The following is a 12,507-nucleotide window of genomic DNA, read 5'->3' as shown; positions in this document are numbered from 1 at the left end:
CCCATCCTCTTCTCTCTCTCATTTACCTCTTTCCTCACTCCTTCTGCTCTGGGATTAAACCTACAATAAAACATTAGCACTTAAGCCTTGCATCATTGTAGGAAATCCAAGCAAAGACACATAAACATGTAGCATGTTAAAAAGATTATTCATGTATGGTGAGGCCAATAGATTAGTAGCTGATTGCCAGTGAAAAGATAGTTTGTTATTCACAATGCCCAAGAGCAGGGGAAACACCAAGCTATGCAGGGACGGATAGGGAAGCACCATGGTCAGTCAAGAAACAGAGGGAGGGGGGAGGAAAATGTGGGCAAAAGCCTTTATTGTGATTTCTCCAGGAAGGAACAGGTGAGACATTATAAGCAGGTTTCATTTGAATAATTTTAGCAGGCTCTGGGGTGTAGAGGCTGTCTCTAGTTGTCTGATACCTGACCCACGGGTGATTTGGGCAAAAGAATGGTAGTATAAGAGTCCGATAAAGCAAGTGGTGGGGGGGGTGTGGTCTGAATTAATTAGTTTACATATAAAAGACTTGTTTGCAGGGGAGTCCTATGTCTCTAGGAATTGGTTATTCCTGGGCAGGACAGTCCCTCAGTCTTTGCAAGGTCAGAAAAGATCCTAGATGTCAAAGCATTGGAAATACAGAAAATAAAAAAGTGTGATTAATTCAGGCACTCGGTAACATCCAAAATAGTGGATAAAGTTGAAATTTCAAAATTTTGTGTAAATGTTTGTAAAAAAGCTATTTTCTGTAGAATATATAACTAGTTAAATAATAGTTACAGTTGATAGATGATAGATATATGGTAGATGGGTGATAGATTAGATAGATAAACAGAGAGTAGATAATAATTCAACTTCTTTGCTTTAAAAAGATCAATATCAACTTCAAGAATGCACTGCATCAATACCTTAGTTATCACCACACATTAAATATGGAAGACAAATTGTTCATGCAAAAGTTTAGAAAAGTAAATGCCTTTCATTCATTCTATCTCCTTTTTAGTTCATAATGAAGTCATTGTTTTAGTTGACTAGATCTAGACTTGATTTATACAGAAGAGTCTCCTTGTTACTAGCCTGATCCTTTTCATTAATCCAACAGATTTACTTAGGAAAAAAAAAGAACATTGACTACCTGGCTCACATGGTCATAGGTGCTGGCAATACAGCAGCAAATGAAACAGACAAAATTACTGCTCTCATAGGAGTAGAAAAAAGATGATAAAAATAAATATGTAACATATTTCAGGTGGTTAACCCTATAGAAAGAAATTAACTGGGATATGAGGGACAGCATGTGCTATGCAGGTGGAGGATTACTATTTTATATAGACGGGTCAAGGAAGACCTGCCAATAGTTGAGATATGAGCAGAAACCTGAAGGAAGTAGAGAAATAAGCCATGCATGTGGCAACCCTATCCCTAACCCTAACCCTTTAGGAGGAGACTTCCAGGTAAGGATATCATCAAGGCATTTGAGGTGGGAGCATGCTTGATGGGTTTGAGGAACAGCAAGGAGGCCACTCGCTTGCAGACTGAGCAAGGAGAAGACTGGTTGAAGATGTCAGAAAGGCAAGAAAGACTGATTCTTGGTGGGCCCTTTAAGCCATTAGAAATCTGCCTCGAGTATAGTGTCACACACCAAATAAAAGAGTTATGCAAGAAAGCAGTAGGTGTAGAGAAAACGCCCCTAACTTTCCTTGGGAAAGTGGCCTCTAAGATAAAGCTTAAACTACGAATCAGAATTAATGACCTGAATAAGGAAGTGGAAGAGAGGTGGGCGTGTCCTAGACAAAAAAAATATAAAGCAAGACATAGAGTCATGAAGCATTATAACGAGTGTGGAGATAGATGTATGGTTCACTTGAGTGTCGAATGAATGTGGGAGAATGAGAGGGAATGAAGCTAAGCTAGAAATACAGTAGTCAAGTCTTGAAAAGCAAAGGTAAGCAGGTTGGACACCATCAAGTGGAGCAGCTGTCTCCAGCTGACTATTCTCTATTAGGTTCTCTGCGGTAGGGCCAGGAATCTGCATTTTAAATGCTTCCTAGGTGATTCTGATACAACTAATCTACTTCAGTGGGTCCCAAGATCTAAGAGTTTTTTAAGGGGGGTAATATGGTATACAAATTGGAGGAGGATAGCTTTGAAAGGGAATAATTGAAGGCACAGTGTCAAAGTATGAGGTCAGCACATTTTTCCTGTCTGACATACAAGGATCTGAACTGGACTGCTGGACACTCTCATAGAGGAGGGGCCAATTCAGGAAATACTGGCAGGACTTAGCTATTGATAGAGAGTAAGAGTGTGGGAGAAGGAGGCATAAAGGATGATCCCCAGCCTTCTGGCCTTGCAAACTGGGATATTTAATGAAGACAGTAAAGCCAAAGAAATATCGAATTACTTTGAGTCTCAATGCTAGGCAATGTGAAAATTTGAAAGAATACAAAAATACAAAATTTATTGTCATATATAAAAAATATTTTGCTACAGAAAGCATACACACATGCACAGGTATAGGGAATGGGTTGGATGCAAATAAATACATAGAGCATACGTTTCCACAAGCTTATGTGGTAGAGTGCATGGTACAGCAGTAGCATGAAATAAAAAATCATACCCAGAGTCAGGAGGTTTCAAGCTGGTCTATTTAGAACAGAAGTTCAGCCAGTGGTCATGCTCTAAGGCACTGGGCTAGATCACAGTGGAGAGAAATTGACATGATATAGTTAGGGTATTCAGAACTCTAGGCTCATGGGTTGTGTTCAAAACAAGGACTCAGGCCCAGAGGGGGAAAAATAAACAAATCAGCAAGCTCAGGCAGAAATTCAAATGTGCTGGAAAAAGTATAATAGGAGTTTAAATGAAAGAACAAGCTTCATAATCATGTGAGAGAATATTCTAAGGGCAACCAGACTAATTCCAGTTCCCAGTGTCTACTGCTTTAACAAAAATGTCAGCAGCCCTATAAGGCTTAGTCTAGAGTTTGAAGTTCTCTTGTGACTATAGCTGAGCAAGCTGGAATAAAGCAATTGATGGACAGGTAAGAGAATCTGCTTCACCAGAACAGGCATATGTGACAATAATCGAGATACATTCAACTGTGGGCTCCTTCTTACAGTTATTAATGCTCGTTTTTAGCCAGGATGTGAACCATTGAAAGGTATTGACTCGGAGCGCCTGGGTAGCACAGCGGTTAAGCGTCTGCCTTCGGCTCAGGGTGTGATCCCGGCGTTATGGGATCGAGCCCCACATCAGGCTCCTCCGCTGTGAGCCTGCGTCTTCCTCTCCCACTCCCCCTGCTTGTGTTCCCTCTCTCACTGGCTGTCTCTATCTCTGTTGAATAAATAAATAAATCTTTAAAAAAAAAAAAAAGAAAGGTATTGACTCAATAAATATTTTCCATGGCTACATTCAAATCTAAGAAAGAGTTCTTAGGTTATAAGTAAAAGATTACCTTACGAAACAAAGAACTGAATGGCAGAGTACTTAATGCCTCATAGAACAGGTATGAACTCAGGAGAAGAGGTTTGAATAGAATGGAACCATGGTAGCACACAGTCAAGACAATAAAAATCACATAATTTTATCAGGGTTAATATCACTGAATGAATATAATTTTCCCATCTGTCAAGTCCAGAGAGAGAGAATCGGAGTAGCACAGCTTAGGTAGGACGATGCACGTTGATTTGCACGTAGTACTGCCAAGCTACAGCAAATGGCAAAGTGGTAAGTCCTCCAAAGAAATTGAGAATGTTGCTATCAAAGGAAGAGGGAGTGGATGCAGGCAGCCAAAAGGAGCAAATGCCCATAATGAGCCTGAAGGGGAAAAAAATTAAGAATCTGTGACAAGCCTGAGTATCCTTAAGAGGCTTTTAAATTTAAACAACAAAATCCAATGAATAAATCATTGTACATTATGACACGTAAAAAAAATTAGTCCCCATTGAAGAAAAGTCTCACTGCAAATGTAATGGACATTTTTTAAATGTCCTCATTTGTGTTACTGAGTTCTGCAAAAGTTTAGTTGAGATATTTGTTTGAATTATAGAGAGAGCACAGATATTATAAATTTAAAAAGTCAGATAATAAGATAAAGCAATTATTTGATTAATTTATTGGCATAAATGAACTCACTTTTTTCAAACCCTGTAATTACCTTTAGAAATTATTGTATTTCATTTAAAGATATATAAAGACATCTTTTTAAAAACTGATTTACTGATTTCGGATGGCAGTCCTGGTTCTAGTTAATCTATGTCAGATATCTACTGAGAAATTCAAACACCTGAAGCCTTTTTTGCTCTCTCCCTTCATTCAGTTATCACCACTACAGAGAAGTAGAAATAGCAACAGAGCCTGGGATTCAGGTAGGAGAGACAATATGAAAAAAAATATTCTGTTCACATCATAAATCATTGTGACATTATTAAGAAAAGAACATAAACAATTCTGAGTGGTTGTCATTAATGGTATAAATATTAATTTCTAAAATCCTTAATGGACTGAAAACTTTAGCACCCTATAGTAATTTTTTTCTTATATCTTGACATGAATAATGCTTACATAGAGTTTTGTGTGCATTGCTCATGACAAAGGAGGGCAAAGGAATACAGAGGGATCCATGCACTGACCCTGGTCTTTGAGGAGCCTGAGCTGCGATCCAAAGTGAATAATCACAAGGTGCTCGAGCCTGTAGAATCTCCAGGAAGCTTTTTATCAAATGCATGTGTTGTGGCTTTCTTCCCTGGGATGATGCTTACATCTCTAAATAAATTTATCTAGGCTGTCTGTGGAGCAGAAGAGGGGAGGTATGAATTGGAAGCTGACGAGAGTAGAAAGGAGGCTCAGAGTTTGGATCAATAGACGCCTGAAGCTTTTTCATCATTAGCAGCCCTAGGACATTTGGGATGAGCTCTGAGAATAGTTCTGTGCCCAAGTACTTATTACTGAAAAAAACCTCCCCAAACCTCAGATTTAGAATTTTGATCTCACCGGGCCTTCCTATAAGTGGTAGTAGAAGCTATGAGCACAAAGAGCTGTTATTTCTTTAAAACCTTGATCGTTTGAGCAACTGCAGGTAAACCTTAAAAATTCAAACCCACTAAGAAAAAAATTCAAAACAAATTTTAGAGTGAATTTTAATTTGCCAAGTGATCCTTTGCTTTGCACTACTTTCCTTCTAAGATGTCCTGTGTATCTTTTTGTTACTTGTAAAACACATTTTGTGTGAAGTGTGGCAGACGTGGACATTCAAATCTAATTCTTTTGTGGGAGCATTCAAAGTCATTCATCAAGTTGCAAATATATACCAGGTTTTGAGAAAATAAAAATAAAGTCTCTTACATTAAGAGTTCATACTAAAATTGTTGTAGAAAATCATGAATACAATGCATTATAACATCATGAGATAAATGTTTTAAAACATGTTCAAAGTGCTATGAAAGCATGAATGCAAAAGTAATTAATTCTGCCTGAATATTTAGAAACAACTTCATGGAAGAGATGTCAATTTATTTTTTTATTTTCATTTTTTATTTTTTATTTTTGAGATGCCATTTAAAATAGACTTTTAAAGAATAAGTAAAAATATGCCAAGTATCAAAATATAAAGGTATTCAAGGTCCAGGAGAGAGTAGACTATATTAACATATTTGTGGAATTGGCAAATAACTGGGACTGACTTGACCAAGGTATGCTAAGAGAAAACATTGAAAGATAGTCTGAAAGACAGCAGATTTCGTGACCTGGAATGTCATGCCAAGGAGTTTGGAGAATCAATGAAGTATCATAAGGAAATGATAAAATCAGATTAGTAGTTTAAACTTAAGAATGGTAAATCTAGGGGCACCTGGGTGGCTCAGTCATTAAGCATCTGCTTTTGGCTCAGGACGTGATCCCGGAGTCCTGGGATCAAGCCCCGCATCAGGCTCCCTGCTCCGCTGGGAGCCTGCTTCTTCCTCTCACTCTCCCCCTGCTTCTGTTCCCTCTCTCGCTGGCTGTCTTTCTCTCTGTCAAATAAATAAATAAAATCTTTAAAAAAAAAAAAAAAGAATGGTGAATCTAGCTGGTCTGAGGGATAAAATGGGAACCTCTGAATGAGGTGGGTTGTGGTCAGCTAGGGCAGGAGGAAGGTGAATACAAACTATGGTCTGCAGACCAACTCCAAACAGCCCCCTATTTTTATGTAACCTGCAAGCTAAGAAGGGGTTTCTACCTTTTTAAGTAGTTGAAAAAATTTGAATAGAATAGTGTTTCATGATGTGTAAAATGCAAAAGTTATATGAAATTCAAATATCTGTGTCCATAAATAAAATTTTATTAGAGCCCAGCCATGTTCATTTGCATTCATACAGTCTAGGTCTGTATTCACACTACAATGACAGAGTTGAATATCTGTGACTGAGATCATGTAGTTCACAGAGTTTAAAATATTTACTCCCGGAGCCCTTTACCAGGAAAGTTTGCTGACTGCTAATCTAGGATGTAAACAAGCTGTATGGCTGGGTCCAATAAGAGTTACATTCAGAAAGATTCTACCATCATTAGTTAAGTATCAGCATCACCTAAAAATGTTAATTGCTCTAAATATTAACCCAGTTCAAGTTCTGGTAACTGATAAAAATCCTATATAGAAAAAAAATAATATTATAGTAGAATATTGAGTAAACTGGTAATAAGCAGATAATCTAACTTTCCTTTTTCTTTCTAACACCACGACACCAACTGGAATGATTTTTTGGAAAACAACATTAAAATATTGGAAAATCCCATATTGCACTGAAAACCTGGGGAGGAAGCTATCTCTATGGGACAAATTTCGAGGCATTTTTGACAGAATGTTTTGAAAATGATATTAAAAGAAGCTAGAGAGAGTCATCATGCAACTGCTTTGGGAGAAAATAATATTAATTGGTGGGAAGTAAGTAGAAGAGAGTTTTGAGGAATAATGATTAAAAGCACAAGCTTTGATGTCAGCTCTGTCTTCACAATCTAACTCTATCCCTGTAACTTCACTCATTAAATCTGTATTTAATGAGTAACAACTGTATGCTAGGCAATGACATGATACTCTACAAGCTTAACATCTCCGAACCTATTTAAATCAGTACCTTATACCGTAAGAATCAAATCACCACCACTCAGTAAAAAACAACAGACAGGTCACTGTCACACAGTGCTTGCTGTGTGCTTAGCATTTTTCTAAGCACCTTGTATACAGTGGTCCCCCTTATCTGCAAGGGATGCATTCCAAGACCCCTAGTGGATGCCTGAAACCACAGAGAGTACCTAACTCTATGTATACCATGTTCTTTCCTATACGTGCATACCTACACTACAGATTAATTTATAAATGAGGCGCAGTAAAATATTAACAGCAATGATAATAAGTAGAATTATTATAACAATATGCTATCATAAGTTATCCAAATGTGGTTTCTCTCTCTCTCTCTTAAAATATCTTATTGTCCTGTAGTCAGTGATGTGATGATGTGAGATGATAAAATGCCTTCATGATGAGATGAAGTGAGGACAATGACGTAAGCACTGTGCCGTTCTGTTGGGCTACTATTGACCTTCTGATGGTTTATTAGAAAGAGGAGAATTTCTTCCAGGCTGTGGCTGACCCCAGGGAAAGCGAAACCATGGAAAGCAAAACCAGGGATTAAGGGAAGACTACTGTAAGTATTCCTTTTAATCCTCATGACACCATTTTATAGATGAAGAAATCAAAGTTCAGAGAAGTGGGTAAATTGTACAAGTGTCCCCAGCTTGTGACTGCAGAGTCAAGACTGGAAAACAGTCTGTCTGTCGTCTTGCTCTTAACTACTGCACTCTACTGTTGCTCCAGATAAATTAAAATATGCAAAGCAGCGTGATGTCCATGTTTTGTTGTTCAATAAATGGCGGCTATAACTATATTTGTGGAAATCATTTTAATGTTGAGGTTATATATATTAAAATATGATATATATTACATTATTATATATATTACATATGATAATATATATTACATTGCTTAACTGGGATAATTTATATCAAGCGACCCCTCAAAGTGAAATCTGAAAGGGGACATTAACGGAATGTAGGTGGACAGTAAGGGAGTCTGAAAAGAATCTAACCGTGGAGTTTTTTGGAAAATACTAGTCTCCATATTAAAAAATGAATAAAGAGGAGAAAAGGAGCTTTGTACTATCTTTGAAATTAAAGAAAACATTTACTTTATTAAATAAGAACTAAGCGATGAGAGAAATTGACTGAATAAAGGTCGTGGACAGCATGAGAAAATGCCACAGGAGAATTGAAAATAGTTTTTCAAAAAAATTTTCCCTGCTTAACACTATGCAGCAAGATAAATTTCTAATGGAAGAATAAATCAAGGTAAAACAAAAGAATATAGATGCAATGACATCATTTTGAAATGGGGAAAACTTTCTACGACTAATACCAAAACAAACACTATAAAGAAACATTTTATGTTTGAACCGATTGAAAAACAAATGAAAAAGTGAGAAAAATAGTGGTAATCTATATGGCAAAGGATAAGTCACATAGGCTTCCTCCTATTACAGGACCTTTACACATGCTGTTTTCTCTGCCTGTAAATGCTCTGGTATATCATCCTTCAGTGCTCAGTGTTATTGCCAAGTGTTATTTCCTCAGGAAGGCTTTTGTGGCCTACTATATTTGTTTCGTGGGCCCTGCCACAACAAAGTACCACAACTGAGTCAACAGTAACATATTGTCTCACTGTTCTGGAGACTACACTGTGTTGGCAGTGTTGGTTCCCTCTGAGGGCCATGAGGGACGAATCTATTCCATACCTCTCTCCTAACTTCTAGTGGCTTGCTGGCAATTTTTGATGTCCCTTGGCTTCTGCCACACCACCCCATTCTCTACCTTCATCTTTAATCACTTTCTCCCTGTGTGCCTGTCTCTTTCCAAATTTTCCCTTTTTGTAACCATACCAGTCATATTGAATTAGGTGCCTATCTTACTCCAGTATGTCCTCATCTTAACTAATTACATCTGCAATGATCCTATTTCCAAATAAGGTCAAGTTCTGAGGTATTGGAGGTTAGGACTTCAACATATGAATTTGAGGAAACACAATTCAACCCATAACACTGACATAAACCAAAGCCCCCTTTTTATATTCATTCTTTAAACACCAGGAAAAATATTCTTTCCCTTTGTACCATGAATGAGAGTTGTACTTTTACATTTGTTTGTATTATTGTTTTATTAATATCAATCTTCTCCATAAAACTATAAGTACAATCAAAGTTGAAATTACTTCAATGACAAATGGAACAACATTGATTTGCTCTCTCAAGAAATAGTTTCTCTGTGCAAAGTCCTGGATTAGGCATCAAGTATACAGTAATATATGAGGCAGACATAGTCCTTACCCTCATTGACCATGCATTTTAATATAGAAATAGATGATTGATAGATAGATAGATAGATAGAAGAGCGATAGATGAGAAATGAGGGAGATGCCCTGCTGAACAGTCAATGCTATCAAGTGCATTTTACTTTTTACCCAAAATTTTCCTTTTCCCCTGAAAAAGTTCCATTTCTGGCTCCCCCAGCCTTCCTTCAGTGCAGTCTTAATCTCTAACAGTAAGCAATGAAAACTAAGGTTATCTGTACACTGGACGTTCTCTCTCTCTCTCCTCCCCTACCCCCACTGTGTAGTAAGATCCAGAGCTAATCTACTGCTACTACATTCAATCTCTGATGTAGGAAATGACGCTGAAACATGGAGCTCTGGCCTCCTGCCTATCTTCAGGTACACAAGTGGGGGTTTTGTTTAGTTATAAAACAGTGCTACCTCTGGGGCCAGACCACTCTGCTTTGAACACTAGTTCTGTCTTTTTTTGTATAACCTTGAGAAAGTTACTAAATCTATATCTCCTCATCTTTAAATGATAATAATAGTACTTACTTATGACAATTATAAGAATTAAATATTAAGTAAAAGTTTTAATATATTAATATGGCACATAATAAGGAATCATAAAACATTAGTAATATTATGGTCAAATTTCCTGGCTGCTGTCCCATCAGATTCCTAATTTTCTTCTATCTTCCTTTTGGGATTTCATTTTTTACTGTCGTTGTTAAGAGCACAGAAACTTTACCTGAAAACCCTTGCCCCAAAGACTACGGGAACACAGCACACGGAACTGTACCAACCTGAGAAAGAAACTAGAGCTAGGCGTTTGTTCCTCTAGAGAGACGGAAATGCAAGGTAATTGTAGATACTGATTACAGCTTGACATCTTAGCTGTAAATATTCCCAGGGCCACCCAAATTCAGAAGAGTGTATTCACAGGGAAAAATCTCATAGCTTGTTGCCGAGGATCAAAATATACCAACTACCTTTATTAACTTTCACTTTGGAAAAAACACCTGGGTGGCTGAGGGACAGGAGTGAATGGGATATTATTCATAACATACCTTTTTATTCTTCCCATTTTCAAGTTCATAACTATATCACTTCTTCAAAAATTAAGAAAAAGCTTCACAATTTCTTCTGACAAATCTGAGAAATCTGTGGCGTTTAAATATATTTTGTTTAGAAAGGAACATTTTGTTTTAATCCTGCACCAGAGTTTAATTGTTGGGAAGACATTTCAATCAGTAATAAAATCGAAATTAAAGTTAAAAATCACCTACCTGTAGGTGTTTCATAAATTGACAGACAGGTAGTCAATGTTAACTGTATCATAATTTAATCCTTAGTTGTTTTTTCACCGTTTGTTTTAACATCAATTTCAGAAAACTTCCAATGTAAGACGATAATAATTTTATTAGCATATGAAATAGAGACTTTTTAAGGCCCAGCCCTAGTCTCCACTTCAGTAGGCCTGTACAGGCATGCTTCAGAGATATTGCAGGTTTAATTTCAGACCATTGCAATAAAGTGAATATCACGATAAAGTGAGTCAAAAGAATTTCTTTTGACTTTTGGTTTCTCAGTGCACATTAAAGTTACGTCTCCAGGGGCGCCTGGGTAGCGCAGCGGTTAAGCATCTGCCTTCGGCTCAGGGTGTGATCCCAGCGTTCTGGGTTCGAGCCCCACATCAGGCTCCTCCACTAAGAGCCTGCTTCTTCCTCTCCCACTCCCCCTGCTTGTGTTCCCTCTCGCGCTGTCTCTCTCTGTCAAATAAATAAATAAAATCTTAAAAAAGAAAAGTTACGTCTCCACAGTGCTGTAACCCATCACGTGCACAGTAGGAACATGTCTTTAAAAAACAATGTACATACTTTCATTTTAAAAATGATTTATTGCTAAAAAATTCTAATCACCATCTGAGCTTTCAGCGAGTCATAATCTTTTCGCTGGTGGAGGGTTTTTCCTCAAAGCTGATGGCTGCTGATGGATCAGGGTGATGGTGCTGAAGACTGGGGTGGCTGTGACAATTTCTTAAAATAAGACAACAATGAAGTTTGCCACATCAGTTGACTCCTTTCATGGGTGATTTCTCTGTGGCATGCGATGCTGTTTGATAGCATTTTACCCACAGAAGAACTTCTTTCAAACTGTAGTAAATCCTCTCAAACCCTGCTGCTGCTTTATCAACTACGCTTAGGTGATATTTAAAATATTTTTGTCATTTCAACAATCTTCACAGCATCTTCAGCAGGAGTAGTTTTCATCTCAAGAAGGGCCATATGCACCCCAATGTTCATAGCAGCAGTGTCCACAATAGCCAAGCTGCGGAAGGGGCAGAGATGCCCTTCAACAGACAAACGGATAAAGAAGATGTGGTCCATACAGACAATGGAATATTACTCAGCCATCAGAAAGAACGATTACCCAACATTTGCATCGACATGGATGGGACTGGAGGAGATTATGCTAAGTGAAATAAGTCAAGCAGAGAAAGACTATTATCATACGGTTTCATTCATTTATGGAACATAAGAAATAGCAGGGAGGTCGGTAGGAGAAGGAAGGGAAAAATGAAGGGGGAGTAAACAGAGGGGGAAATGAACCACGAGGGACTATGGACTCCAGGAAATAAACTGAGGGTTTTAGAGGGGAGGTTGGAGGGGAGATGGGCTAGCCCGGTGATGGGTAGTAAGGAGGGCATGTATTGCATGGAGCACTGGGTGTTATACACAAACAATGAATCATGGAACACTACATCAAAAACTAATGATGTACCATATGATGACTAACATAACATAATAAAAAAGAAAGAAAGAAAAGAAAGAAAGAAAGAAAGAAAGAAAGAAAGAAAGAAAGAAAGAAAGAAAGAGGAAGGGAGGAAGAAACTGCTTTCTTCATTCATCTGTGAAAAGCAACTCCCCATCTGTGTACGTTTTATCATAAGAATACACCAATTCAGTCACATCTTTGGGCCCCATTTCTTTTTTTTTAAGATGTATTTATTGATTTATGTGACAGAGAGAGAGAGAGCACACACAAGCAGGAGGAGTGGGAGAGGGAGAAGCAGACTCCCTGCTAAGTGGGGAGCCAGATGCAGG

This window comes from Ursus arctos, unplaced genomic scaffold (assembly GCF_023065955.2).
Source record: "Ursus arctos isolate Adak ecotype North America unplaced genomic scaffold, UrsArc2.0 scaffold_2, whole genome shotgun sequence".
Classification (NCBI taxonomy): Eukaryota; Metazoa; Chordata; class Mammalia; order Carnivora; family Ursidae; genus Ursus; species Ursus arctos.
Note: the sequence above shows the minus strand (reverse complement) of the source record.